The sequence below is a fragment of the Hemicordylus capensis genome, chromosome 5, assembly GCF_027244095.1.
Source record: "Hemicordylus capensis ecotype Gifberg chromosome 5, rHemCap1.1.pri, whole genome shotgun sequence".
Taxonomy (NCBI): Eukaryota; Metazoa; Chordata; class Lepidosauria; order Squamata; family Cordylidae; genus Hemicordylus; species Hemicordylus capensis.
In genome coordinates, this window is record NC_069661.1 from 26,737,637 (window position 1) to 26,762,893 (window position 25,257).

General features: G+C 45.9%; 1 protein-coding gene and 1 long non-coding RNA gene across 3 annotated transcripts in view; one reads left to right on the forward strand and one right to left on the reverse strand.

Annotated features, from left to right (window-relative positions):
* The window catches only part of LOC128328119 (melanopsin-like), a 474,329-nt gene that overhangs the window by 32,492 nt on the left and 416,580 nt on the right, over positions 1 to 25,257 (forward strand). The window lies entirely within an intron of this gene.
* On the reverse strand, positions 5,903 to 12,502 carry LOC128328121 (uncharacterized). 2 transcript variants are annotated; one of them, XR_008309035.1, is made up of 3 exons: positions 12,345 to 12,502; positions 7,228 to 9,210; positions 5,903 to 6,243 (listed from the first exon to the last, which is right to left on the reverse strand). It is a non-coding gene; the product is annotated as an uncharacterized LOC128328121 (long non-coding RNA). The 2 variants fall into 2 exon arrangements; XR_008309036.1 differs by lacking the exon at positions 12,345 to 12,502 and adding an exon at positions 9,347 to 9,378 and having other exon boundaries at positions 5,912 to 6,243; positions 7,228 to 7,321.

Here is a 25,257-nt window from a genome sequence, read left to right on the forward strand (position 1 = left end):
TCCAGAACCTCAAGATCACTGAGGGGCGTGAGTAAAATTGTTTTCTCAGCCTCTGTTGCAACAATTCACTGGAAAATGCAGTTTACACCTTAATAACATAAGAACAGCCTTGCTGGATCAGGCCCATGGCCCATCTAGCCTAGTATCCTGTATTACACAGTAGCCCACCAGATGCAACTGGGAACCTACAGGCCCAAGCTGTTTAGGGCTTTATAGGTTACTAGTATTTTTAAGCCCGTTATGATAACGGGCGCTAGCTTTCTATCCCGTCTTTTCTGTCTCTCTCTCTCTTTCTGTCTCTTTTTTCCCCCTTGTCCCCAGTCTCTTTTTTTTTTTGTTGTTGTCTCTGTTTTTGTTCTTCCTTATTTTGCTTTTACTTTTTGGGGGTGTGTGTGTGTGGATGAATAACAGCCAAAATGGCCCATGAGAAGGTGGCCGCCCCCGCCTATCGCCCTCCCGCGCACCCAGCTGCTGGAGACCACCTTACCCGCTCCAGCCCGAAGGAGAAGAGAGGAACTCGGGAACAGAGCTACTCTCTGTGTTAAGCTGCTGCCCATACTGTCGCAATGGACGCAGTAGGCGTCCTTTGCGTCCATAGCGGCAGTTTGAGCAGTGACTTAGCACAGAGAGGAGCTCTGCTTGTGAGCTCCTCTCTTTTCCCTCGGGCTGGAGCGGGTAAGGTGGTCTTCGGCAGCTGGGTGGGTGGGAGGGTGATAGGCGGGGGCGGCGACCTTCTCATGGGCCATTTTGGCCCTTAATCTTTTTTGGGGGGGAGCGCGGAAGGTGATTTTGGGCAGCTGGGAGGGCGGGTGAGCAGGCGGGGGCGGCGGATGTGAGCGGGTGGGGGCCTCGTTGGCGGCTTCGCCGCCACCTCGCCCAGCTTCCCTGTCCCCCGTCTCGGTCTTCCCCCGCCACCATTGCCCTCGCCTTTTTCAGGGCGGCCGCTTCTGGTTGCCTCGGCCTCCTCTCGCCGTGCCTCGGCCACTTTCCCCCACCGCCACAAACCGGCTAATGGCCGCCTGTGGCTGTGGGACACTGGTGTCTGCGGTCCTGTGTCCCTTGGGCTCTTCTGGGCCTGCGCTTCGCGCAGGCCCAGAACAGCCCAGGGAGGCAGGGACGCAGATCCCCAACGTTCCAAAGCCATGGCCACTCACTTAGCCTTTTATTATATAGGATAACCAAAACCTTGTACTTTGTCCGGAAACTTACTGGCAGCCAGTGTAGATCTTTTAAGATAGGAGTGATATGATCTTTCTGAGATGACCCAGAGACCAACCTGGCTGCCACATTCTGGACTAACTGCAGTTTCCAGACTACGTACAAAGGCAGCCCCACATAGAGCGCATTGCATTAGTCAAGTCTGGAGATGACCAGCAGATGTACTACTGTTCTGAGGTCATTCTGAGGTCTGTTCTAAGCTGCCCAGAGACGCATGTTTGGGCAGGATATAAATAAAATAAATAAATAAATAAATAAATTATCTCAAGGAATGGATGCAGCTGGTGTATTAGGTGAAGCTGATAAAAGGCACCTCTGACCACTGCCTCAACCTGGGACACCAGGGAGAGTTTTGTGTCCAGAAGAAACCCACAGACTGCATAGCTGTTCCTTCAGGGAAAGTGTGACCCCATCCAGAACGGGCAGATCAAAATCTTCTCCCAAGTTCCAACCCCGCACAATATGCACCTCTGTCTTATCTGGATTCAGTCTCAGTTTGTTACCTCTCATCCAGTCCATCACTGCCTCCAGGCAGGCATTTAGGGAGGTTATGCCTTCTCCTGATGACGTTGACATGGAGAAATAGATTTGAGTGTCATCAGCAAACTGATAACACCCTGCACCAAATCTCCTGATGATCTCTCCCAGCAGTTTCATGTAGATGTTAAATGACATTGGAGGCAATATGGAGCCCCGAGGGACACCATACCGAAGTTCAGTTTTTGAAGAACAACAGTCCCCGAGAGACACCATCTGAAATCTGCACAAGAGAGATGAGTGGAACCACTGCAAAGCAGTGCCTCCCACCCACAACCCCCTCAGACGCTCCAGAAGGATACTATGGTCAATAATATCGAAAGTCGCCGAGAGGTCCAAAAGGACCAATAGAGTCTCACTTCCTCTGTCAATTCCTAATTGGAGATCATCCACCAAGGCAGTCTCCACCCCTTAACCTACCCGAAAGCCAGCCAGAAACGGGTCTAGATTACCAGTTTCATCCAAGACTGCCTGGAGTTGGGAGGCCACCACCCTCAATTACCTTGCCCAGCCACGGAAGCTTGGAGACAGGCCTATAGTTGCTCAACTCTGAGGAATCCAGGGCAGGCCTCTCCTGAAGTGGTCTAATAATTGCCTCCTTAAGGCAAGGTGGCATCCTGCCTTCCCTCAGAGAAGCATTTATGATCTCTACCAGGCCTTCTACAACAACCTCCCTGCCAGACAGTATTAGCCACGTCGGGCAAGGGTCAAGAGAACAGGTGGTAGGCTGCATTGCTCCAAATAGCTTTTCCACATCCTCATGAGTCAGAAACTGAAACTGATCCAGCCTAACCACATAAGAGGAGTCGCTGGACATCTCCAGTAATTGTGGAGTTTGAATCCAAATCGGTCTGAATATGAGAGATTTTATCCACAAATAAACCATCAAACATGTCACAGTGGGTAATAGATGTTTCCAAATTCTGATTCAAGGGAGTAGGGGCACTCACTAGCCCTCTCACAACTCTGGACAACTCCGCCAGACGTGAAGTTGCAGACACAATAAGGGCTGAAAAGAATAGCTTTCCCCCCCACCTGTATTGCCAGAGCATAGATCTTCAAATGTGCTCTATGTTGTAATCTGTCGAATTTGAGTTGAGTCTTTCTCCACTTGCACTCCAGTCATCTACCACACCATTTCAGCCCCCGTAGTTCTTCTGTATACCAAGGGGCCAATTTTGAAGCAGGTTGGAGAGGAGGCTTAGGTGTGATCATGTTTACTGCCCTGGTTAGCTTGCTGTTCCAGTTCTCCACCAGGGCATCAACAGGATCACCGGCAGAGCCAACACTAAATCTAAGACTTCTTAGAATCCTATTGGCTCCAATAACTTTCTTGGGTGGACCATTCTAAGGGGCCCCTTGCCCCTGTTAAGGTGGGGTGTGACTGTGAGTCCAACCTTAACCAGATGGTGGTCCATCCATGACAATGGGGAAATCACAGGAGTCCCCACTGACGGAACACCACCCTAATCAGAGTGAAAGACCAAATCAAGCGTGTGACCTGCAATGTGTGTCAGTCCCGAGAACCTTTGGGATAGGCCCATAGTTATCATGGCTGCTATGAACTCCTGAGCCGCCCCAGACAAATTGGTTCCAAAGCTTCAATTGGACATTGAAGCCCTCCCAGAACCACAAGCCTGGGAGACTCCAGCGCCAAACCCGAGATCAAGTCCCTCAGCTTAGTTAAAGACACCATTGGGCAGCGATTTGTTAATTTTTAGTTTTTCCAGACAGTTTAGAACATCATCTCTTGTCACTTCTATCTGAATCAATTCTTTAGCCTCCATCCCCGAAAAGCCTAGTTCAGGAACAGGTATATGCTCAGTATCCTCGGCCGTGAAGATGGACACAAAGAACTCATTTAGCTACTCTGCAATTTCCATATCGTCCTTAATAATCCCTTTCACTCCCTTATGGTCTAATGGTCCAACCACCTCTCTGCCAGGTTTCCAGCATCTGATGTATTTAAAGAAGTTTTTGTTACCCCCCTTGATGCTTTTAGCTAAATGTTCCTGAAACTCTCTTTTTGCCTCCCTTCTTGTCACCTTGCATTTCTTTTGCCATAGTTTGTGTTCCTTTTTGTTAAGAACATAAGAACTGCCCTGCTGGATCAGGCCCAAGGCCCATCTAGTCCAGCATCCTGTTTCTCACAGTGGCCCACCAGATGCTGCTGGAAGCCACAGGCAGGAGTTGAGGGCGTGTCCTCTCTCTTGCCATTACTCCTCTGCAACTGGTTCTCAGAGCCACCCTGCCTTTTGAGACTGGAGATGGCCCACAGCCCTCCGACTAGTAGCCATTGATGGACCTCTCCTCCATGAAGTTATCCAAACCCCTCTTAAAGCCATCCAGGTTGTTGGCTGTCACCACGTCCTATGGCAGATAGTTCCACAAGTGGATCACGCGTTGTGTGAAAAAGTACTTCTGTTTGTTGGTCCTAGACCTCCTGGCAATCAATTTCATGGAGTGACCCCTGGTTCTAGTGTTGTGTGAGAGGGAAAAGAATCTCTCTCTCTCCAAATTCTCCAAACCATGCATGATTTTATAGACCTCTATCAGGTCTCCCTGCGGTCGTCTTTTTTCTAAACTAAAAAGCCCCAGCTGTTGTAGTCTTCCCTCATAAGAAAGGTGCTCCAGGCCCCTGATCATCTTGGTTGCCCTCTTCTGCACCTTTTCCAGTTCAACAATGTCCTTTTTAAGATGTGGTGACCAGAATTGTACGTAGTACTCCAAGTGTGGTCGCACCATAGTTTTGTATAAGGGCAAATGTTGTTTTCATTTGGACAGGCCTTCCAATTCTGGAAGGAAGTCTTCTTCCCTTTTATGGCTACCTTGACGGTGCTTGTTAGCCATGCTGGCATCCTCCTGGACTTATGGGTACCTTTCCTCCTTTTGGGTATACAGTCTAATTGGGCTTCTAGTGGTTTTGAGTAAACTCCATGCTTTCTGGAGCTAAGTGACTCTCCTGATTTCCCACTTTCAGCTTTCTTTTCACCATACTCCTCATTTTGGAGAGGTTTCCTCTTCTAAAATTCAAAGTGTCTGTGTTAGACTTCCTTGGTGATTCTCTCCCCTCATGTATGCTGAATCTGATCTGACTAGGGTCATTGTCCCTAAAGGGTCGATGACACTGACATCATGCTCCAGATCCTGGGTGCCACTCAGGATTAATTCCAAGGTCACCTTCTCTCTGGTTGGTTCCAAAACCAACTGTTCTAGGGCACAGTCATTCAGTATATCTAGAAATTTGACCTCTTTGTCATTACTGGACTGTGAATTTACCTGGTCTATGTGTGGGTAACTGAAGTCACCCATTATTACTGCCCTGCTTCTCCTTGATGCTATCCTGATTTCCTCCTGCAACTCCCAGTCACTGTCTGCATTTTGATCTAGAAGTCGATAGCATGTCCCCAGTAGCACATTTCCTTCCATGCCTTTTATTGTCACCCACAGGGGTTCTGTGGAGGACTGATCCGCCTCGGTTTTCTACCTGATTAGATGCTATCTGTTCTAACATACAGTGCAACTCCACCTCCAAGGCACCCCTCCCTGTCCTTATCCAGGGATAACAGTGTCCTGCTGGTTCTCCCTGTTCCACCATGTTTCTGTTATGCCCACTATATCCATCAGCAAACAAGCACTCCTGCTCACACATCTTGGCTTGGAGGCTTACATTGCTTGCATCACCTGATTTCCTGGGATATCTGCACACCAGTTCATGTCATTCAAACTTCTGCCATGTGAAATACACAAAGCAAGTCTATGTTCCAAATCTCAGACTATGTATGGGGCCATCAGTTCAAGTATCTGACCGCTGAATCCCTTCAGCTCACATTTTGTGGTGCACACAAGGATATTACCATTAGCCCGTTTGTTCCTTGACCCTCTAGTGGTGAATGATAGTATGGCTTCTTTTGTTCTAAAGATAAGCCATACTCATTCCCATGGTAAGCAACTTTTCATTGCTTTGTTTAGTCTCCCCCTTTGAGGACTGAGTAGGGCTTGGCAGTGGGACTTGGCTGGGATTGGAAACTCCAGCTGCGTCCCAAATCCTCAAATTCTCACTGATTTCATCTATAAGATTACTCTCTTATTCTACAAATGGTTCAAATGCAGGTGCTGAACACAGATTTTTATTTGCGACACACATTTATTTTGATCATGATTCAGTGAGTACTTAACCCATATGCCCCATATTTGTTATCTGGAACCCCCTATCCTCAGATTTCTACCCATTTTTCCTACCCCCAATCATCCCCCTCCCCTCCACCAAGTGCCAGGAATGAGACCCAGGAGTGCTGAGAATTGGAAGTAAGTTTGGAAGTAGGAAGGTAGCTAAAGAATGAGACAATGTATTTGGGAATCTTATATTACTGACAACAATTCTTATCAAACTATCCCTTGCTTCTCCACTGGTGTTTCCTGTGGAGAGGGCAGAGAACGCCAACGTTGCCCAACTTTGGAAAGCAGTCTGAAGATTGGTAACTCTACCTAGAGAAGAAAAAGGGGATTATTTACATGATTATTTTATCAGGGCTTTTGCTTTAGGGAGTTATGATGTAAATGGGACCATCTTTTGACCAGGCACATGGAAACAACATTCTTGGGGAATATCAGCTGAAAAGACAGAACCAGTGAGGGTGGGGGATGTGTCAGGAAACAGCAGGAAGTGGAAGTTTTAAGCTCCTCCCCGCTCCTGGTGCTTTCCCACCTAAAATCACAGGCCATCCCACTTACATTGAAACATAGGAATACAGGAAGCTGCCATATACTGAGTTAGACCACTGGTTCATCTAGGTCAGTATTGTTTTCACAGACTGGCAGCGGCTTTTTCCAAGGTTGCAGGCAGGAATCTCTTTCAGCCCTATCTTGGAGATGTTACCAGAGAGGGAACTTGAAACTTTCTGCTCTTCCCAGAGTGGTGGCTCCATTCCCTCAGGGGAATAACTTACAGTGCTCACATGTGGTCTCCCATTCAAATACAACCAGAGCAGACCCTGCTTAGCTAGGGGGATCAATTCATGCTTGCTACCACAAGACCAGCTCTCCTCTCCCGCTTCTGCAGGTTACTGCTGTTCAGTGGTGATCTACACCAGGGTTTCTCAACGTGTGGGTCCCCAGATGTTATTGGACTTCAACTCCCATAATCCCCAGCCCCAGTGGCCTTTGGTTGGGAATTATGTTGAAATTATGTTGGAGTTGAAATCCAATTACATCTGGGGACCCGCACGTTGAGAATCCCTGACCTACACTTACATCCATGTCGAACTGCTGCTGTTATGCACATTTTCCAATTTCTGATATTAACATTCTGGTACCTGGTTCCATTCTGATTAGCAGCTGGTGTGCATGACACTGCATATTGACCCATACAACAATGCATACATGCATGCCTGCACATGGCTATACACACAATACATGTGCCCGCATTCGAAACAAACTCTGCTTTCCTAGTCAATTTGTAAATCTACTTACCTGATGTAATGAAGCCAGGAATTTACAAGCTTTGATTCCCATCAGCGGACTGGAACTGTCCCATAGTGCCAAGGAGTGCAAATGGCTTTGGTCTCTGCAAAAGTAACTCCGAAAGTCAGTCAGCATATGGTTCCATCACATTCTTGTACATCTAGTACTTTCTTGCCCTGCTTTTCTCTAGTTCAGAGGTTCCGACCCTGGAATACTAGTACCCCAAAGGATACTTGAAAGACTCTTCCATGGGGGTATTCAGAGCCCTCCTGTCTTCCTTTGCTGAAGCCTCATTATTTGTTCTCCCTAGATGGATTGCTGGTTTGAAGCAGTAGCGGTCGGTAGGGGTGCTGCCGGGGTGGTGGTCAGAGGCACATTTAAGTGTAACATAAATAGATGCTTATCTCTGCTACTACTGCACCTGAATGCTGCTTTGAGCATCAGGGCACCATCCAGCAGCCCCTATGGTGAGGAATTACCTCCACCACTGAACTGACCACCACCGGGGGATTGGCTCTGCGGAAGCCAGGTGAGTGGTGGAAGCGATCCCCCCGGCAGGGGGTGCTTGGCAGGGCCCTGCTGTTTGATGGTTTTCACAGGTTTTTAAGCCATCATTAAACCACTCTTTTCAAAGTATCAGTTTGGCAACAGCACTTACTGATGTCATGTGCTTTTCCCACAAGAGCTCATCAGACTTTGAACTGAAGGTGCCAGCTTTTGGGGACAGGGCATCCTGTTTCTGGAGAAATGCTCCTCTACTCCCACCCTCATCCCTGCAGTTCCTTAGGATATATTGGGCTCAGCACTCAACACCTACAGACTGCTATGGGGTGGGAGAGGAGTGAACGTGGGCCTGGTTCTCCACCTGCAGCCCTCCTCATCCCTCAGATCAGGGGTATGAAATCTTGGCTCTCCAGCTGGTGTTGAACGTTAACTCCCAACATCCTGAGCTACAATTTATGGTGTCTGGAGATGGTGGCAGTTGCAGTTCAACAGCAGCTGGCAAGCCAATGTTGCCTTTCTCTGCCTTAGAATGTGGAGGCAATTTGCCCCCCAAAATAATTGGCTGTGATATTATTATTATTATTAATAATAATAAAGAATGTACCAAATTTGGAAAGAGAAGCATCCAGATACAGAAATAACAAAACAAAGGCTAGCAGACCAGAGAAGATTCATAATAAGAAATAAAGTATTCACAGGAGTTGAGCTGGAAGAACTGCAAAGAGCAACACAGGCTCAAGATATGGAGGAAGAATTATCACCAATTGAAGTTGCTCAGGCGCAGGTAGAGAAGGTGTTGGAAATCCAAAGGAGGCCCCGCTCTAGGGTGGCCCTGATTATACTGGTTGAAAAATAGAAAGGGAAAAAACCCTCTCCCCCAATCCCTTCTCTGTAGTGTTCGCACCCCAGAGTAGATCACCACACTCCATGCTCCCCAGCCTGTTCATGCGCACGTTCACAATACAAAAGGGAGAACACATAAAATCAAGAAATCTTAATCAGAAAACCGTGTTAATAGAACACACAAATGCAGTGGAAAAATAGGTACACATAATAAATAGTGTAATCAATCCATATATTACTGTCATCTAATAAGGGCTAGTAAGAACAGCCATGTTATTTACATATATCATGAAGTGACAAATAGTCATAGGATATCACACAGTGTAGTTACAGACATGAGGCAGAAGAAATACATAATGTGCACAAAGGAGGAGCCAAGCTCCTATGTGGACCCAGAGAGTATAGTTTCTGATATTTCTTTGATGGTTTCCTTAATATCTTTGATAGTAAACCTCATGGGTCACTGAAGAAACGAAGAGTTATAGGTGCACTCATTCCAGATCCAGAAAGTAGAGCAGCTGACTAAGATGGATAGATTCCAAGTTCAAAACCTTGAGCAGCTGACTGAGGTGGATGTATTCAGATTTCCAGAATTGAAAACTGTCTAGGTACCAGGTTTTTTCACCATAACTTCCTCACGAAGGACTATGACAATAAAAACACAACACTGTCTGCTACAATATGGATAAACACCATGCTGCAATATCTTTAGAATGCACAATAACATGGTGCCTAATTAACAGTAAATTCCATATTCCCATGGTATAAAGCTAACTCTTACCTGAAGATAATGCTTCAAAATGTTCCTCAAGGTTGAAACCTTATTTTTACCAAGTGCTACTGCATAACCTTCTTATATACAGCTGCCCATAAGGGTTTAACCAGCTTAATATACACCAGGTGGGAGTATAACATACTAAATGGAGGAGCTATAAAGCTCTCAGCACTGAATCCATGCAAGCAAATGTTTAAAGAGAAATGGTTAAATGTTGTTTTCTCAAACGTGTCATGGGGTGTTAAGCCATAATTCTACTCAGGAGACATCATATGTGACCACAACCATCATCAAATTCAGATAAACCAAAAGCCAAAATGGCAAAGATTTTTGAAAATCAAGAGCATCACATATACCACCATCCATTTCCAAAGTACAGTCATAACATTGAATACAGAATACAATAGCTGACATAGATACCTACAAAGTATCTTATAAAAAGCAAGACAAATCCAATTGAGTGTTTAAACCACCCATTCCCATAGATTTAAATTTATATATGAATTCTGCTTCTTTTTGTAATAGGATTTTCCCTGCACCATCCCTTTTAGATGGTTCAGATCTGTATTTAAACAGAATGCAGACTTTAAGATCTTCTGGGCCCCAGAATCTGGGGAATGGCCCTTATTCATGAAGTGAGAAGTCAAGGGAGCTTCCAGAACGCAGTTTTTCAATCTAGATAAATACCCCAATATTCTGGTACTCAAAGGTCTGGTACTCATGCCAACATAAATGGCAGGGCAAGGACAAAGAATGAGATATACAATATTCCTAGTACTACAGTTACCAAAACATCCCAATGTGATGATTCTGTCTATGGTAGGAATAAACACCTGCTTGTCACAAATCATAAGGTTACATATCCTAAAATGACCCCAGGGATAAGATCCATGAGGATCATCTCTGCAAAATGTTCTCCTGTCTACATCAGCTCTTATTAGAATATTACTTAAGTTTTTAGCATTACGAAAAGCTATGCGGGGTGGTGAATCACAACCTGGGATATCTGCAACCAAGTGCCTGTGACGGCATATGATGTTCTTAATCTGGTATCCCAGAGTAGAAAACTCCAAGGACCAGATAAGACGTCGTCTTTCAGAGTGGGTAAATAGTTTGGATCTGTTCTTAAATCTAGCTTTCTGAATAGCTTTATGTAATATTCTACGTGGATATCCTCTGCGTTCAAATTGAGTCATCATGATATTAGCTTCCTTTTCAAATTCCATAGGATTTGTAGCAATACGTTTGATCCTAAGCAATTGGCTATATGGGATGCTGTCCTTCATTTGTCTGAGATGCCAGGAGGAATAGTGAATGTAACTTATCCTTTCAGTTGGTTTTTTATATACACCCAGAGAAAGAACCCTTACAGAGTTAACTAGAACTTTTGTATCCAAAAAGGTATTTCTTGTCGATGCAAGAAATGCGCACGAGCACAGTATGGGACAACAAGACAGCACATTCACTCTGATCTCAAAGTTCCTGGGTCCAGCCTGTCTGTGCACTAGATGCAGATGAGCGGAAACAGGGAATCATGGGAGAGGCCACTTTCCCCTACTCCCCCAGTCCTGGGGCAGCTGGGTCAACTGCAGGCGCCATTTGTGATGCCGCACCTGTCCACAGGAGCAGACGGCCAGGCAGGGGGCTGGTTGTTCCCCAGCCGCCGTTCCCGGGACCAGGAAAGAAGTCTGTGGGACACCCTGCCCACCGCTTCCAAACACACCCCTGCACACCACTTTTCAACCTCTTGCACTAATGGACTGTCACTCTCAGTGGGCGTAGTCTATGTGGCCATTTCGTCGCCACACTCATCTTCATATCTTGATGAGGAGTAACAAAGGCCTTGCTCATGAGTAACCAGGGGTTGTAAACCACCACCACCCCACCGGGGAAGTGCCTGGGCCCCACTTCCCCAACCTTTCTTTTTAAAAAATAAAATGCATCCCCCGCAAACCTCCCAACACACAGGTTCACAGAGGGCATCTAGATGCCCCCTTTCCCCTATTCCTTTGTTGAAAAGTGGTATATAAATATTAGTTGTTGATGTTAAAGTGACTTGAAGCAGTTCTGCAACTCCCTGCCCCCCTTTTGTCCCTTGGCTTCATTGGGAAATATGCAAGGGTTGGAAGTGGAAATGCAAACTCCATTGCCTTTTGAGAGATGCCTTTCTCTGGTAGGAAACTTGGGTGAGACCAGTTCATAATATGGTGCCTCTTCTCGACTCAACAGAACATGCCCACCAGTCTCACAAGTCTTAGGAACCAGTCGCAGGCTGGAGCTGTGGTCACCATAACCAAATCCAGGACATGAATGGGGGTTGGGCAATCTAGGTGTCCCATTGTCCATTGCTTGAATTGGGGGATGATGTGGAACTAGACACTTCATCTGGGGCTTGAAAGACAACAGGGAAGTACTGCGGAAGTACACAGTGCTCAGTCAGAAAAACTAGGTATGGCCCAACGGCATAGGCAGACACTACTAAGGACTCTAAGAATCAAGTCATTAATCCAGCAAACCATTTCAATGCTGCGTTTTACACTCCAGGGCCTTGTGTCCATTGCTGGAAATGGGAGCTTGAAACAGAGGCAGAAGCTTTATCTGGGGCTTGAAACACAGCAGGCAGATACTGCTAAAGTACATACTGCTCTCAGCTGGCAAAACTATTCATGGTCCAGTGGCATGGATGGACAGCACTGATGGAGACCAATAGCCAGAGACCAAGTAGGGTGGGTCTGGTCCTCAATTTTTCTCAGACCCCCTGTTTTCTCAGCCCACTTTCTCTAAGGAAAGTAAGCTTATGAGATCACCCAGAAGGGTGTGTGTGTCCGTATACATTTTGCAATGCATTGACCGATTTGGAACAAATTTTATACAGTTTAGGAATGTGCACAGACCGGTTCGGAGGCCATTCTAAAGGCCTCCAGACCGGTCCGGTCACGGGGTGGTTTTGGTTCGGAAGGGTAGTTTGAGGGGTTCCATTAAGGGCGGGGGGGGCTTTACTTACCCCTCCCGCGCTTTCCACACTCTGCCGCCGTATTTACTGTAAAAATTGCTCCTCCGATGGCTCCTCCTCCGATGGCTGCTCCGTTTAAAAAAAATGGCTGCCCCCTTGAAGCCCCGGCCCCCTGCTGCTGCTGCCCTCTTGAAGCCCCCTCCCGCCTCCTTAAATCTCGCCCGGGCCCCGAGATGACTCTTCAGAAGCGGGCGGCGGGGAGATGTCCTCCCGCCCCCTTCCCTGCCGGGCTCAGGCTGCAAAAGACTTTAGGAAGGCTTCTGCGCGCGCACGCGCAGAAGCCTTCCTAAAGACTTTTGCAGCCTGAGCCCGGCAGGGAAGGGAGCGGGAGGACATCTCCCCGCCGCCCGTTTCCCTGCCGGTCTGCCAAAGTACTTTTACTTTTGCAGACCGGCAGGGAAACGGGTGGGACGCCCGTTTCCCTGCCGGTCTGCAAAAGTAAAAGTACTTTGGCAGACCGGCAGGGAAACGGGCGGCGGGGAGATGTCCTCCCGCTCCCTTCCCTGCCGGGCTCAGGCTGCAAAAGTCTTTAGGAAGGCTTCTGCGCGTGCGCGCGCAGAAGCCTTCCTAAAATCTTTTGCAGCCTGAGCCCGGCAGGGAAGGGGGCGGGAGGACATCTCCCCGCCGCCCGCTTCTGAAGAGTCATCTCGGGGCCCGGGCGAGATTTAAGGAGGCGGGAGGGGGCTTCAAGAGGGCAGCAGCAGCAGGGGGCCGGGGCTTCAAGGGGGCAGCCATTTTTTTTAAACGGAGCAGCCATCGGAGGAGGAGCCATCGGAGGAGCAATTTTTACAGTAAATACGGCGGCAGAGTGTGGAAAGCGCGGGAGGGGTAAGTAAAGCCCCCCCGCCCTTAATGGACCCCACCACCTCCGTGCCGGACCGCAGCTCTGCGGTTCCGTGCACACCCCTAATACAGTTGTAGGGCTGCATGAACATTTGGGGTGCAAGTGGGATAACTAGTGAAGATGGTAATTATCAGTTAGGATTATAGTGAAAGGAAAGTAGGCAGATGAGTTCTTAACAGATCTTTTGTGCTCCCCACTGCACTCTGAGGCTGGCAACAGGCTGTACTGTTGACCCTGCTCTGTATTTTTTACTTGGCCTATCAAGCTGTCCTTCCAGAACCTCAAGCTCACTGAGGAGAATTGGAAAAATTATTTTCTCAGCCTCTGTTGCAAAAATTTACTGGAAAATGCAGTTTACACCTTAAGATCCGGCCCAAGGCTCATCTAGTACAGGATCCTGTTTCACACAACGGCCCACCAGATGCCACTGGGAGCCTACAGGCAGGAGTTGAGGGCATGCCTTCTCTCCTGCTGTTACTCCCCTGCCACTGGTTCTCAGAGGAATCCTTGTATTCAGTAAAGAATTGTATGCAGTACTCCAGGTGTGGACACAACATAGTTTTCTTTCAGGGCATAATAATATTAACAATTTTATTTTTAATCCCCTTCCTAATGATCCCTAGCATGGAATTGGCCTTTTTCACAGCTGCCACACATTGAGTGGACACTTTCAACCAGCTGTCCACCACGACCCCAAGATCCAGCGCTGTCATGGACTCATTTGACAGAAGACGCTGGCCAGAAATAGATGACACAATGGACAGTAGCTCAAGTTTCAGTTTTACTGCTAAATAATCAGGTTTAACAGTCTCACCAAGAATACAGAAATGAGGAGTGAGAATCCCAAATTCCAAAGTCACAGTCTCTCCAACAAAAGCTCCAAGCAGATTTTACATGTTTTTTCCAGCAGTTTGTTCAAGGCACAGGCTGCCCGATTTATAGTCAGCAGCCACGTGCACTTAATCAACACTCCACCCCCACCAGCTGCCATAGGTTCAATCTGGCTTCTGGCTTCTCGCCAGCCGACTAGTCCTTTGTCATTCCCTCACCTGCTGCCTTTACCTTTTCCCGTCTGCGTTCTCGAGGAGACAGTGGCCATTCAAACTCTGGCTCAGATCCTGACCCTTCTCTCCCAAGATCACCCGGCCCTGCTGGCCCCTCCTGTGCCAAACACTTGCCTGGCCTGTCTCAATTACCTCACCATTCACATTACCAGCCTGCTCCTCCTCAGGCACCTCCCCACTTTCTAGCAAGCCGCCTGCCCCTGCCTCCCACTCCTCTCCAATGTCCTCGAGTGTGGGCATGACACTCTCTTGGTCAGTCACCGTCAGCTCAGATCCCATCAACATATCCATGAACTTGGGGGTTTTCTTCCCAATGTGCATCGCTTTACACTTGCCAACATTGAACTGCATTTGCCATTTTGTTGCCCACTCACCCAGTTTGGAGAGACCCTTTTGGAGCTCCTCAGAATCCTTTTTTAATTTCACTACCCGAAAGAGTTTGGGATCATCTGCACATTTGGCCACCTTGCTGCTTGCTCCAACTTCTAGATCATTTATGAATAAATTAAAAAGCACCTAGAAGCTGGAGTAAGCAGCGAGGTCGCCAAATTTGCAGATCATACCAAACTCTTTCAGGTAGTGAAATCCAAAATGGATTGTGAGGAGCTCCAAAGGATCTCTCCAAACTGGGAGAGTGGGTGACAAAGTGGCAAATGTGGTCCAGTCTTGGCAAGTGTAAAGGGATGCACATTGGGACGAAAAACTTCTGCCATGTGAAATACACAAAGCAAGTCTGTGTTCCAAACGTCAGACTATGTATGGGGCCATCAGTTCAAGTACCTGACCGCTGAATCCCGTCAGCTCCCATTTTGAGGTGCACACAAGGATATTCCCATTAGCCCATAACAGGCTTATTCCTTGCCCCCCTAGTGGTGAATGATAGTATGGCTTCTCTTGTTCTAAAGATAAGCCATTCTCATGCCCATGGTAAGCAACGTTTCATTGCTTTGTTTAGTCTCCCCCTTTGAGGATTAGGGCTGGGCAGTGGGACTTGGCTGGGATTGGAAACTGCAGCTGCCCCCCCCCGCCACAAGCCTCAAATTCTCACTCATTTCATCTATAAAATTACTCTTTTACTCCACAAATGGCTCAAATGCAGGTGCTAAACACAGATTTTTATTTGTGACACACATTTATTTTGACCATGATTCAGTGAGTCATTAACCCATATGCCAATATTTATTTGGAACCCCCTAGCCTCAGATTTCTACCCCCTTTTGCCTGCCCCCAATCATCCCCTTCCCCTCCACCAAGTGCCAGGAATGAGACCCAGGAGTGCTGAGAATTGGAAGTAAGCCTGGAACTAGGAATGTAGCTAAAGAAAGAGTCCATGTAGTTGGGAATCTTATATCGCTGGCAACACCAATTCTCATCAAACTATCCCTTGTTTCTCCAATGGTGTTTCCCAAGGGGAGGGCAGAGAACCCCAACGTTGCGCAGCTTTGGAAAGCAGTCTGCAAATTGGTAATTCCACCCAGAGAAAGAAAAGAGGATTATTTACATAATTATTTTATCAGGGCTCTTGCTTCAGGGGGGTAGGCATGGAAACAACATTCTGGGGGAATAGCAGCTGAAAAGAAAGAAGTGGGGGGCGAGGGGCAGCAGGAAGTGGAAAGATTAAGCTCCCCCCAGCTCCTGGTCCGTTCCTGCTTAAAATCAGAGGCCATCCCACTTGTGCAGGTTACTGCTGTCCAGTGGTGACCTACACTTACATCCATATGGATCTGCTGCTGTTATGCACATTTTCCAAGTTCTGATGTTCTGGTACCAGATTCCATTCTGATTAGCAGCTGGTATGCATGACAAACACATTGACCCATGCATGCCTGCACATGGCTATACACACAACACATGTGCCAGCATTCGAGACAAACTCTGCTTTCGTAGTCAATTTGTAAATCTACTTACCTGATGTAATGAAGCCAGGAGTTTACATGCTTTGATTCCCATCAGCGGACTGGGACCTTCCTTTAGTGCCAGTGAATGCAAATTGTGATGATCTCTCTGCAAAAGTAACTCCAACAGTCAGTCGGCATAATGTTCCATCACATTCTTTCACATCCAGTACTTTCTTGCCCTCCTTTTCTCTAGTCCGGAGATTCCAACCCGGGAATACTAGTACCCCTTAGGATACTTGAAAGACTCTTCCACGGGGGTACTCAGAGCCCTCCTGACTTCCTTTGCTGAAGCCACACTATTTGTTCTCCCTATACAGATTGCTGGTTTGAAGCAGTGGCAGGCAGTGTAGGCACTGCCGGGGTGGTGGCCAGAGGCGCCTCTAAGTGCAGATTAATAGGTGCTTTCCTCTGCTACCCCTGCACCTGAATGCTGCTTTGAGCAACAGGGCACCATCCAGCAGCCCCTATGGTGAGGAATCGCCTCCACCACTCTATTGACCACCACCGGGGGATTGGCTCTGCGGAAGCCAGGTGAGTGGTGGAGTTGATCCCCCACCGCAGGGGTTGCTGGGCAGGCCCTGCTGTTCGAAGCAGCATTCAATTGAGGTGCAGGCGGAGGTAAGCAACTAAACCTTTACCCTTAAAGGTGCCTCTTGCCACCTCAGCAGCACCCGCACCGGGTTTGAAGCCAACATGTCCTCAGAGTGATGTGTTGTCGGAATAAGAGGGAGGAGGAGGAAGGTGAAAAACTACCATAACTTATAGAAGTGGGTGTTTTTTTTAAAAAAAATACAAATAATAAAGTGTATGTGTGTGTTTGAAATTTAAATGTTATGGATTATTCCAGTTACTAGCAAATCATTATTTCACCCCTTTATCCCCCTCCTGGTGGGGCGCCCTGACTGGAAGACAGCCCCTTTGAGGGGAAAATGTCTGAGAAGGGGCAGTTTGAGGAAGAAGAAGAGGGTTGGGAGAAAGATCCAGCTTCCCTCTAGTCATGCTGTGCTTAAAGCATCCCCCAGCCCAGTGCCATTTTATAGGGAATTCGAAGCACCCCTCAATGCTCTTCTCTCTTCCACATCTGCTTGCATCCTGAGGATCTCGTTAAGGGAGCAGACATTCCAGACAGGCTAAAGCTGAATTCTGTTTTCAGCCCTCGTCAGAGGAGGCTGGTGAAGGGATACAGCCTGTTTGTGCTGGAGCCAAGTTGTTTATGGTGTTCCATTGCTCTACATTCTACTATTTAAAACAACAACAACAATAACTGCAACAAACACAGACACACCCCTTAAATCCTGCCCTTCCAGTATAGAAGGCACCAAAAATCGATGTGTCTAAATTTGAGCCCCACTTTGAGTTGAAGAGAACTGGATGCTTGAGATGGAGCCAGATGCTTGAGGTGGGGCTTGAAGGGCAGCAGAAAATTCCACATCAATCAATTTATTATTGCGGCCGTAGGCCATACATAAAACATACAAAAATTAAAGAGAATTAAAAACAGAATATACCAGCAGTAGTATGGTACATAATAATGAACAATAGCTCCTAAAATTTGGATCTTAAACTGGATCTTAATCTAATAGCAGCATAGAAGAATTTTGCCACCACCTTGGTAATCTCATTGTCTTGATCTTCCAGACAGAAATTCAAATAAAAGGGGTCAGCTCTTCCTGGAAAATGCTCCAATAGAGGAAATATAAGTTCTTTTCTGGTATCAAAATACAGGGAGCAATAAAGCAGCACATGCAAAACAGTTTCAGGTAGGCCTACACCACAAGGGCATAGGCCATAATCTGAAGATCCCTTATGAAATCTTTTTTCTAGAAGGGCTGAAGGCAACACATTCATACGGGCCTTAGTAAAAGCTATCCTAAACTTGGGAAAGTGTAGGGAAGCTAAATACTTGGCACCTCTATTCCCCAAAGTGGGCATGATGCCGAAAAATAGGGGAGAACAGGTCCTGTTTCCCCTGGAGACAAGATTTTGGTGGTCAATATCACGAAGGCATTGTATAAGTGTAACCTTCGCCTTCTCAATTCCCATGAGTAGAATTTCAGAGGGAGATAGGCCCATTTGCATTATTTTGTTGTTAACATATGACAACCAAGGGCTAGGAAAGGAGTCTCTCCATAGAAACAAAAAATAGGAGCGCTCCTGGGTATCCAAGCAGAGTTTAATCCATCTGGTAAAAGTAAGCTCCCATGCTTTAAAGAGAATAGTAAAAAGTCCAGATTCCAAACACAATGCAGAGTAAGGTACACACCTGGGAACCCCAAAGATAGCCCTAAGAAATAATGATTGAACCGTTTCCATCTCTGATGTTACTCCCTGAATCCAAAGTGGGATGCCATAAAGTAACTGGGCTACAATCTTTGCTCGAAAAACTTGGAGGGCCATAGGCATATACTGGCCTCCTTTAGAATAGTAAAAACACAGAAAAGCGTTGAGGGTTTTACGGGCAATAGAGATAGAATACAATAGTTGAGATTTCCAGTTGAGATTATGTTGGAAATGAATACCAAGATATTTGAATTTATAAACCTGCTCGATATTTTCCTTATTAATCGCCCACTTATAAAGTTTCCTAGCTTTAGTAAAAACCAGGACCTTAGATTTCTCATAATTAATGGATAGATTGTTGTCATTGCAATATTGGGCAAAGGCTGACAGCAATCTAAGAAGACCAAGTCGAGTCTGGGATAAAAGCACCGCGTCATCCGTGTACAGCAACACTGGCACACGAGTGTCAGCCAGCTTTGGGGCATGTGAATCTACCTTTTCTAAGCACTGCGCTAGATCGTTGATGAAAATATTGAACAAGGTGGGGGCAGAACACAGCCCTGCCTAACCCCGCGAGTAACAGGGATTAAATCGGTTAATGCCCCATTGGAAGCATATCTGACTCGGATAGAAGAGTTAACATGGAGCTGCATAATCAGAAACAACAGTCTTTTGTCCATCAAAGATTTCCCAAGCTTAGACCATAATAAATCCTTGGGAATAAGGTCGAAAGCAGCTTTTAAGTCCATGAAAGCTGCAAAAAGTCTGCCCTTGGGTGCACTAGAATATTTACATGCAAGATGGTTCAGAATCATACAGTGGTCAAGTGTGGAGCGACCAGCTCTGAAGCCTGCCTGTTCAATCCCTAGGATCTGCTGATCGGTAATCCATGATTCAAGTTTGGATAGTAAGTAAAGGGCATATACTTTGCCCACTACCGAAAGCAGGCTAATGGGTCTATAATTAAACGGGTCAAGATGGGAACCCCGTTTAAAAATCGGAACCACTATTGCTATTCTCCACTTATCAGGGAAAATACCTGTACTGTTTATTGAGGTAAACAAATTAGCTAAAACAGGGGCCCACCATTCCACATTGGCCAGCAAAACCTCGGGGAGAATGGCATCAGGGCCTGGGGCTTTAGCAGTTTTGAGACGGCTGAACAAATCAACTATTTCATCTGGCATAACCGGGGGCCATAAAGGTAACTTCTCAAATGAGGGTGGCGCAGAAAGCTGCGTGGGTTGAGCATCATTATAAAGAGCAAAAAAATGGGATTCCCATGTTTCAGCTGGGATCCTACACAACATATTAGGATGGTTTGTCATCGAAACAATATTCCAAAAAGCACGACTGTCTTTTTGGTTTGTAGCCAATGTTAGCTTACCCCAGATATTTTTTAATGCCAGAGTCTTGGCAGATCTAAGGCTCCTTTTATAGGCCTTCTTTACCAGAAAATATGTTGGTGGGAGGTTGTGATCTAAACTCAATCTATAATCACGATAGATGCCTTTCAACTGATCACGCAGCCTTCTGCAATGCGAGTCATACCAGTTATTAAGTCGTTTTCCATTATGCACACAAGAAGGGCGTCGGTATCTAGAAGACGAAATCTTTTGAAACACCATACCTTCTAGGTCCTCATATGCAGTTATTGCTTGAGGACCCGGTTGATCTAATACTATTAAGTTGTACAAATTGCTTCCCTCGGGGGAATCATATAGGGTGTTCAGCACATCTTCAAGTTTCTTTGACCACTTGATTTTACAACCCAGCTTAGCTGATCTTTGCTCATACAGGCAAGGGAAAGGGGTATCCCCCCTAACCCGAGGTAGAGCTAAACAGGTGAGCATCGGAAGATGGTCACTAAAGGTTTGCTCGCCCACCTCAAAAGATATAACCAGAGGGAGCAGGGAGCAAGAAACCATAGCATAGTCAACTACACTACTCCCCCGCGAAGAAATGAATGTATATTCGCCTGGAATATCCGGCAAAATAGAGCCATTTAACAATACCAGCTCAAACATTCTAGCCAAGTGAATCAGTTGGACTCCAGACCTATTGATAACTTGATCTTTGGATTGCCGAGTTGGAACAGAAGATCCCTCAAAGCAATCGCCCTAGTTCCATAAGTGGGAAGCCATTAAGGCACTATCATCAGTACCGCATCTGGAATTGAAATCGCCCATAAGGACGACCGCAGCATGAGGGTACTTTAGTGTTGCTTCTAATATATAAAGATCTAATTGTTGCCAAATATTATTGGACAGGCTGATGGTTAAGCCAGGAGGGATATATACATTAAACAGCAAAATATCCCCGCTTAGACCCTTGAGGAGAATAGTCATAGCATACGGGGGAAGATCAGGCAAATGAATAGATTCGACATTGAGAGCTAACGAAACACAACATGCCAAACCCGCCTTAGACCTTCCCCTATTATTATCCGAATGAGCTTTTAATGCATGAACAGTATAACCACTAATGTTCAAATCTTATTTGGAGCAAGTCTCTTGAAACAATAAAATGTCCCATTGTTGCAAGAAAGCAATAAACTCCATATCAAACCATTTCCCAAGCCACCCAGCTATGTTCCAACTAAGAATTTTCCAATCAGATTGCCTGCAGTTTGCAATATGTTCCTCCAATTCAGCGCGGGGATATAAATCAGATGGAGTCTCTATAGGTGAAAATCTAGAGCCGCTTCCTAGCCTAGGTGTAGCCATCAGGGAATACACTGTTGAAAGACTGGACTCTCCACCAGCAAGTAGGGCAGAATCACTGTATAAATTGTAAAATCCCCGCTTAGAAGAACCTAGCAGATGATGTCACTGCTGCCACTGCTGCACAGGGGATTCCGGAAACTTTGACGGAGCTCCACTTGTATTTATAGAGGGGAAAAAGAAATTGGAGATTTTAGTCTGCCTAAAATGGAGGGAATCTGAAATAGGCAAGTTATTCAATTGATTAGAGGAAGCAACAGGGGCCTTCTCCATCAATACAAGTCTCCCATTAGCCTCCTCAGGCAACTTCTTTCTATGCTTACGATTTTCTGCTAAAATGTTCTCAAGAGAGATTAGCTTCCTGATATTAGCCCAAAGTCCATCCTTAAGAAGGGATCCGTCATTTATTTCAGAAATACTATCCTCAGCTCGGGATCCCAATGAGCTGGGTTTAGAAGAAATAAAAGGGGAGCAAAAGTTCTGAGACCCAAGAGTCATCTGAGGATCCCGAGAATTTAGACCATTCAAATCTTCTGGTTCAGAAGACTCTTCGTCCTCCAAAATCTGCAAAAAAATTAAAATCTACTGACAATGTTCCAACTTCCGAAATTGTTGTAAAAAATGGATCTTTGTATTCATCAGAAGGCGGGGAAGTCGGGCTAGATGTAACAAGGCCATCCAGGACAGAGTCTCTGGGCCAACCATCCTGAGGAGGGATCTGATGTCTCCCTATAACTCCCTTCTGGGGGATCTCATTCTGCATGTAATTCTACTCTGGCAAACTGGGATTCACAGCCTTATTGGGAAAGTTCTTCCGGTTCGCATCCACGTCCACGAACTCCTCAAAGACCCTTGTTGGAGAAATTTCCCACACAGCCAAACGATTCCTCATTCTAATCAATGATTGCGGGATCAAAGCATGGTCAAATGTGAGCAAGAGTTTAAGCATATGCGCTTTGGAAGGTCTTAGTTCTGAGAACGTCGTCAGATCGATGGCTTGTACAGGAAAAGCCAAAATTTGAGCAAGAGACCTACAGATTTGCTTTTTAGAATATCACCTCTGGCAGTTGGTTGAATTCAAGCAAATGTCCAGAATTAATTGTTTAGGTTGGTATACTGACCGAAGTGTTCTCACATTCCCCCCATAATTATGATATCCAGAATAAGCCGAAGAGGGGACCCACCTGCGAGTACTGGAACCAGCGTATAGTGGTGTTTGACTTGAGAGTGGGGGCTGAAATTCTGTCTGAACGCTAGCATCCACAGACTGATGGTTCTCCTTCGGATTTGTTGCTATAGGAGCCCTACATTTATCTTTTAAAATAAACTTGGATAGTTTCTTCGATTCCAAAGCCAGCTGTTCCATTTGTTCTGAAACTTTAGAAAGGCGTTGGAAAAGATATTTCAAAGTTTCCAGCACTAATAAAGCCAAATTAGAGGAGAAATCCTCACTAGAACCAGATAAGGACGCATTCCTGGGAGCAGAGGGAGGTAAATCAGCTGAGTCATTCAAGAATAGCAAGGAAGGCTCATCCGCTTCACTTGGATTGCTAACCGGGTTAGAAGATTTATAGCCTTCACACTTTGATTCTGAACAGCTCCCCACCATGCTGCTTCTCACTCCAACACCTAATTTATCAAAAGCGTGAGTACCCTCAAGAGTAGCTTCAATGCCTCTACAATTCAGCTTACTTTCATTCGGAGCTTGCTGCAGCTGTCCTGGTTGCTCATAAAGTAAGTTCTTCTCCGCTTGGAGTGTTTGATTTACTTGAGATGCAGTAACCTGTACTCCCAAGGATTCCCGAGCTGAAGGTCTCTCTTCTAATTGCTTATTCAACTTTGTAATTCGTTTGTTTAGCTTCCTTCTCATATTTCAGTTAGGATTTCAGCCACCTTATCAGCTTCAGCGCTGACAGTAGAGTGAAAATAAAAAAAACAAACTAAAACAAATAGTGACTAAGATAAGAAGCGGAGCAAAGAGAATCAGCGTCCTTCCCTCAGCGTCGTTAACCGGAAGTCCAGAAAATTCCACATGAAGTGCATAGTGATCAGGTGGCAAAACTAGGCATGGCTCACGGGAATGGACAGCTACCACTGATGACTCTGCTTTATATGTTTTAATTGGCTTTATTTGCTTGCTTGTTTACTGTGTGTGTGTGTGTGTGTGTGTGTGTGTGTGTGTGTGTGTGTGTGTACATGTCCACTTAGTTAATTTTGGAGCCTGGACTAAAATGCCTTTCAAGCCCCCCTCCCGCCCCTACAAATTAAGCATCATTATGCTCCACCAAGCGACTACACTACCCAGGACAGACTAAGGAGGATTTGTGGGGGCCCTGGACTTTGGCTCCAAAGTGCAGGGGTAAGAATGCCTCTGCACACACAAACATTCTGCACAAAACTCTAAAAATTTCCCTAAGCAGAAGTTATCCAGTGGGGCTCACATCCAGTTCTTGCACGCAGACCCCTTCAGACGTTTTCAAACAATCATTAAACCACTGTTTTTAAACCATCATTTTGGCACTAGCAGTTACTGATACCATGTGCTTTCCCCACAAACCTTTGACGTCAGGGCATCCTGTTTCTGGAGAAATTTCCTCTGCTCCCACTCTCATCCCTGCAGCTCCTTAGGATATGTTGGGCTCACCACTCAACACCTACACACTGCTATGGGGTGGGAGTGGAGTGAACGTGGGCCTGGTTCTCCACCTGCAGCCCTCCTCATCCCTCAGATCAGGGGTATGGAATCTTGGCTCTCCAGCTGGTGTTGAACTATAACTCCCAACACCCTGAGCTACAATTTATGGTGTCTGGAGATGGTGGCAGTTGCAGTTCAACAGCAGCTGGCGAGCCAAGATTGCCTTTCTCTGCCTTAGAGGGTGGAGGCAATTTGGCCTCCGCTGATTATCCTGATGGTTGCTTTGTTGGTCAGAAATAATTGGCTGGGATTTAAAAACACACACACATAGACACACAAACACACACATGTACGTGAAATACAATCATCTATTGAAATAATAACCATCCTTTGGACAAGAATGAAGGAAAAATCTTGGCCCAATAATACTTCATTTGTGGGCTAGTGCTAAATCCTGATAACTCAATTTTTCTTACGCTCAGAGATAGACATAGGCGATTCTAGAAAATGGGAGATACATACTTGATTTATTGCACAGATCAGTATGACAGCAGGAAATTCCAAAACCAGCAAGTCCTGAATACCGTTGTCCATGACAATCCTCAGATTTAACACATGCCTTGTTAAAGAACACATCTTGACCTGTAAAAGAAAAAGAAATAAAACATCTAAGCATAAGGGTGGGGGGGGGGATCAATAGAATTACCTCCGAACCTGAAAAAGTGTGGGCCTTCCCAATAGGTATATTTGTTATTTCAGGTTATATAAATAATTATTGGAAGTACTGAGTGCTACATGAAGTTATTGCTTTAAAAATACAACCTATCCTTAGCATTACATTATGTGGTTTGAATTTAGATTTTGATGCACTTATTTTTAAATTATCCAGATCTTTCTTTTAGGTTCAGCAACCGCTATCTGTTGAAAGTCTGGGTTTCACAATTTTGAGGGTACACTTCTTGAACATGGTATCCTTCTGCCCCTTGTTGTACACACAGACAACTGAGAAAAGAATCACATTTCAAAGTGGTGATTCTTTTATATTTAGCAGCAATGGGAGAGCAACTGGCCATATCCATCCCCAACACAGCATCCCTCCAGTGACTGCTCCTGGTGTCTATCTTATGTTTCTTTTTAGTGTGTGAGCCCTTTGGAGATAGGGATCCATCTTATTCATTTATTATTGGTTTGTAAACTGCTTTGGGTACTTTTGTCAAAAGGTGGTATATAAATATTTGTTTGTTGGTCCTCCCACCTTCAGCTTCGACCTCTCCCCCCTTGCACTGCTGCCGGTGGAACTTTTCTGGGTCTAGCTAGTCCACATTGACAGAGCAATGACTCCGACAACTCTATGAATAGGGAAGAGAAGCGATGAAGAAAGATTCCCATTTGAATTTTATCCAGGGGTGTAGAGCTGACTGTCATTCTAGTGCAAATATACAGCTTTATGACTTGATTTT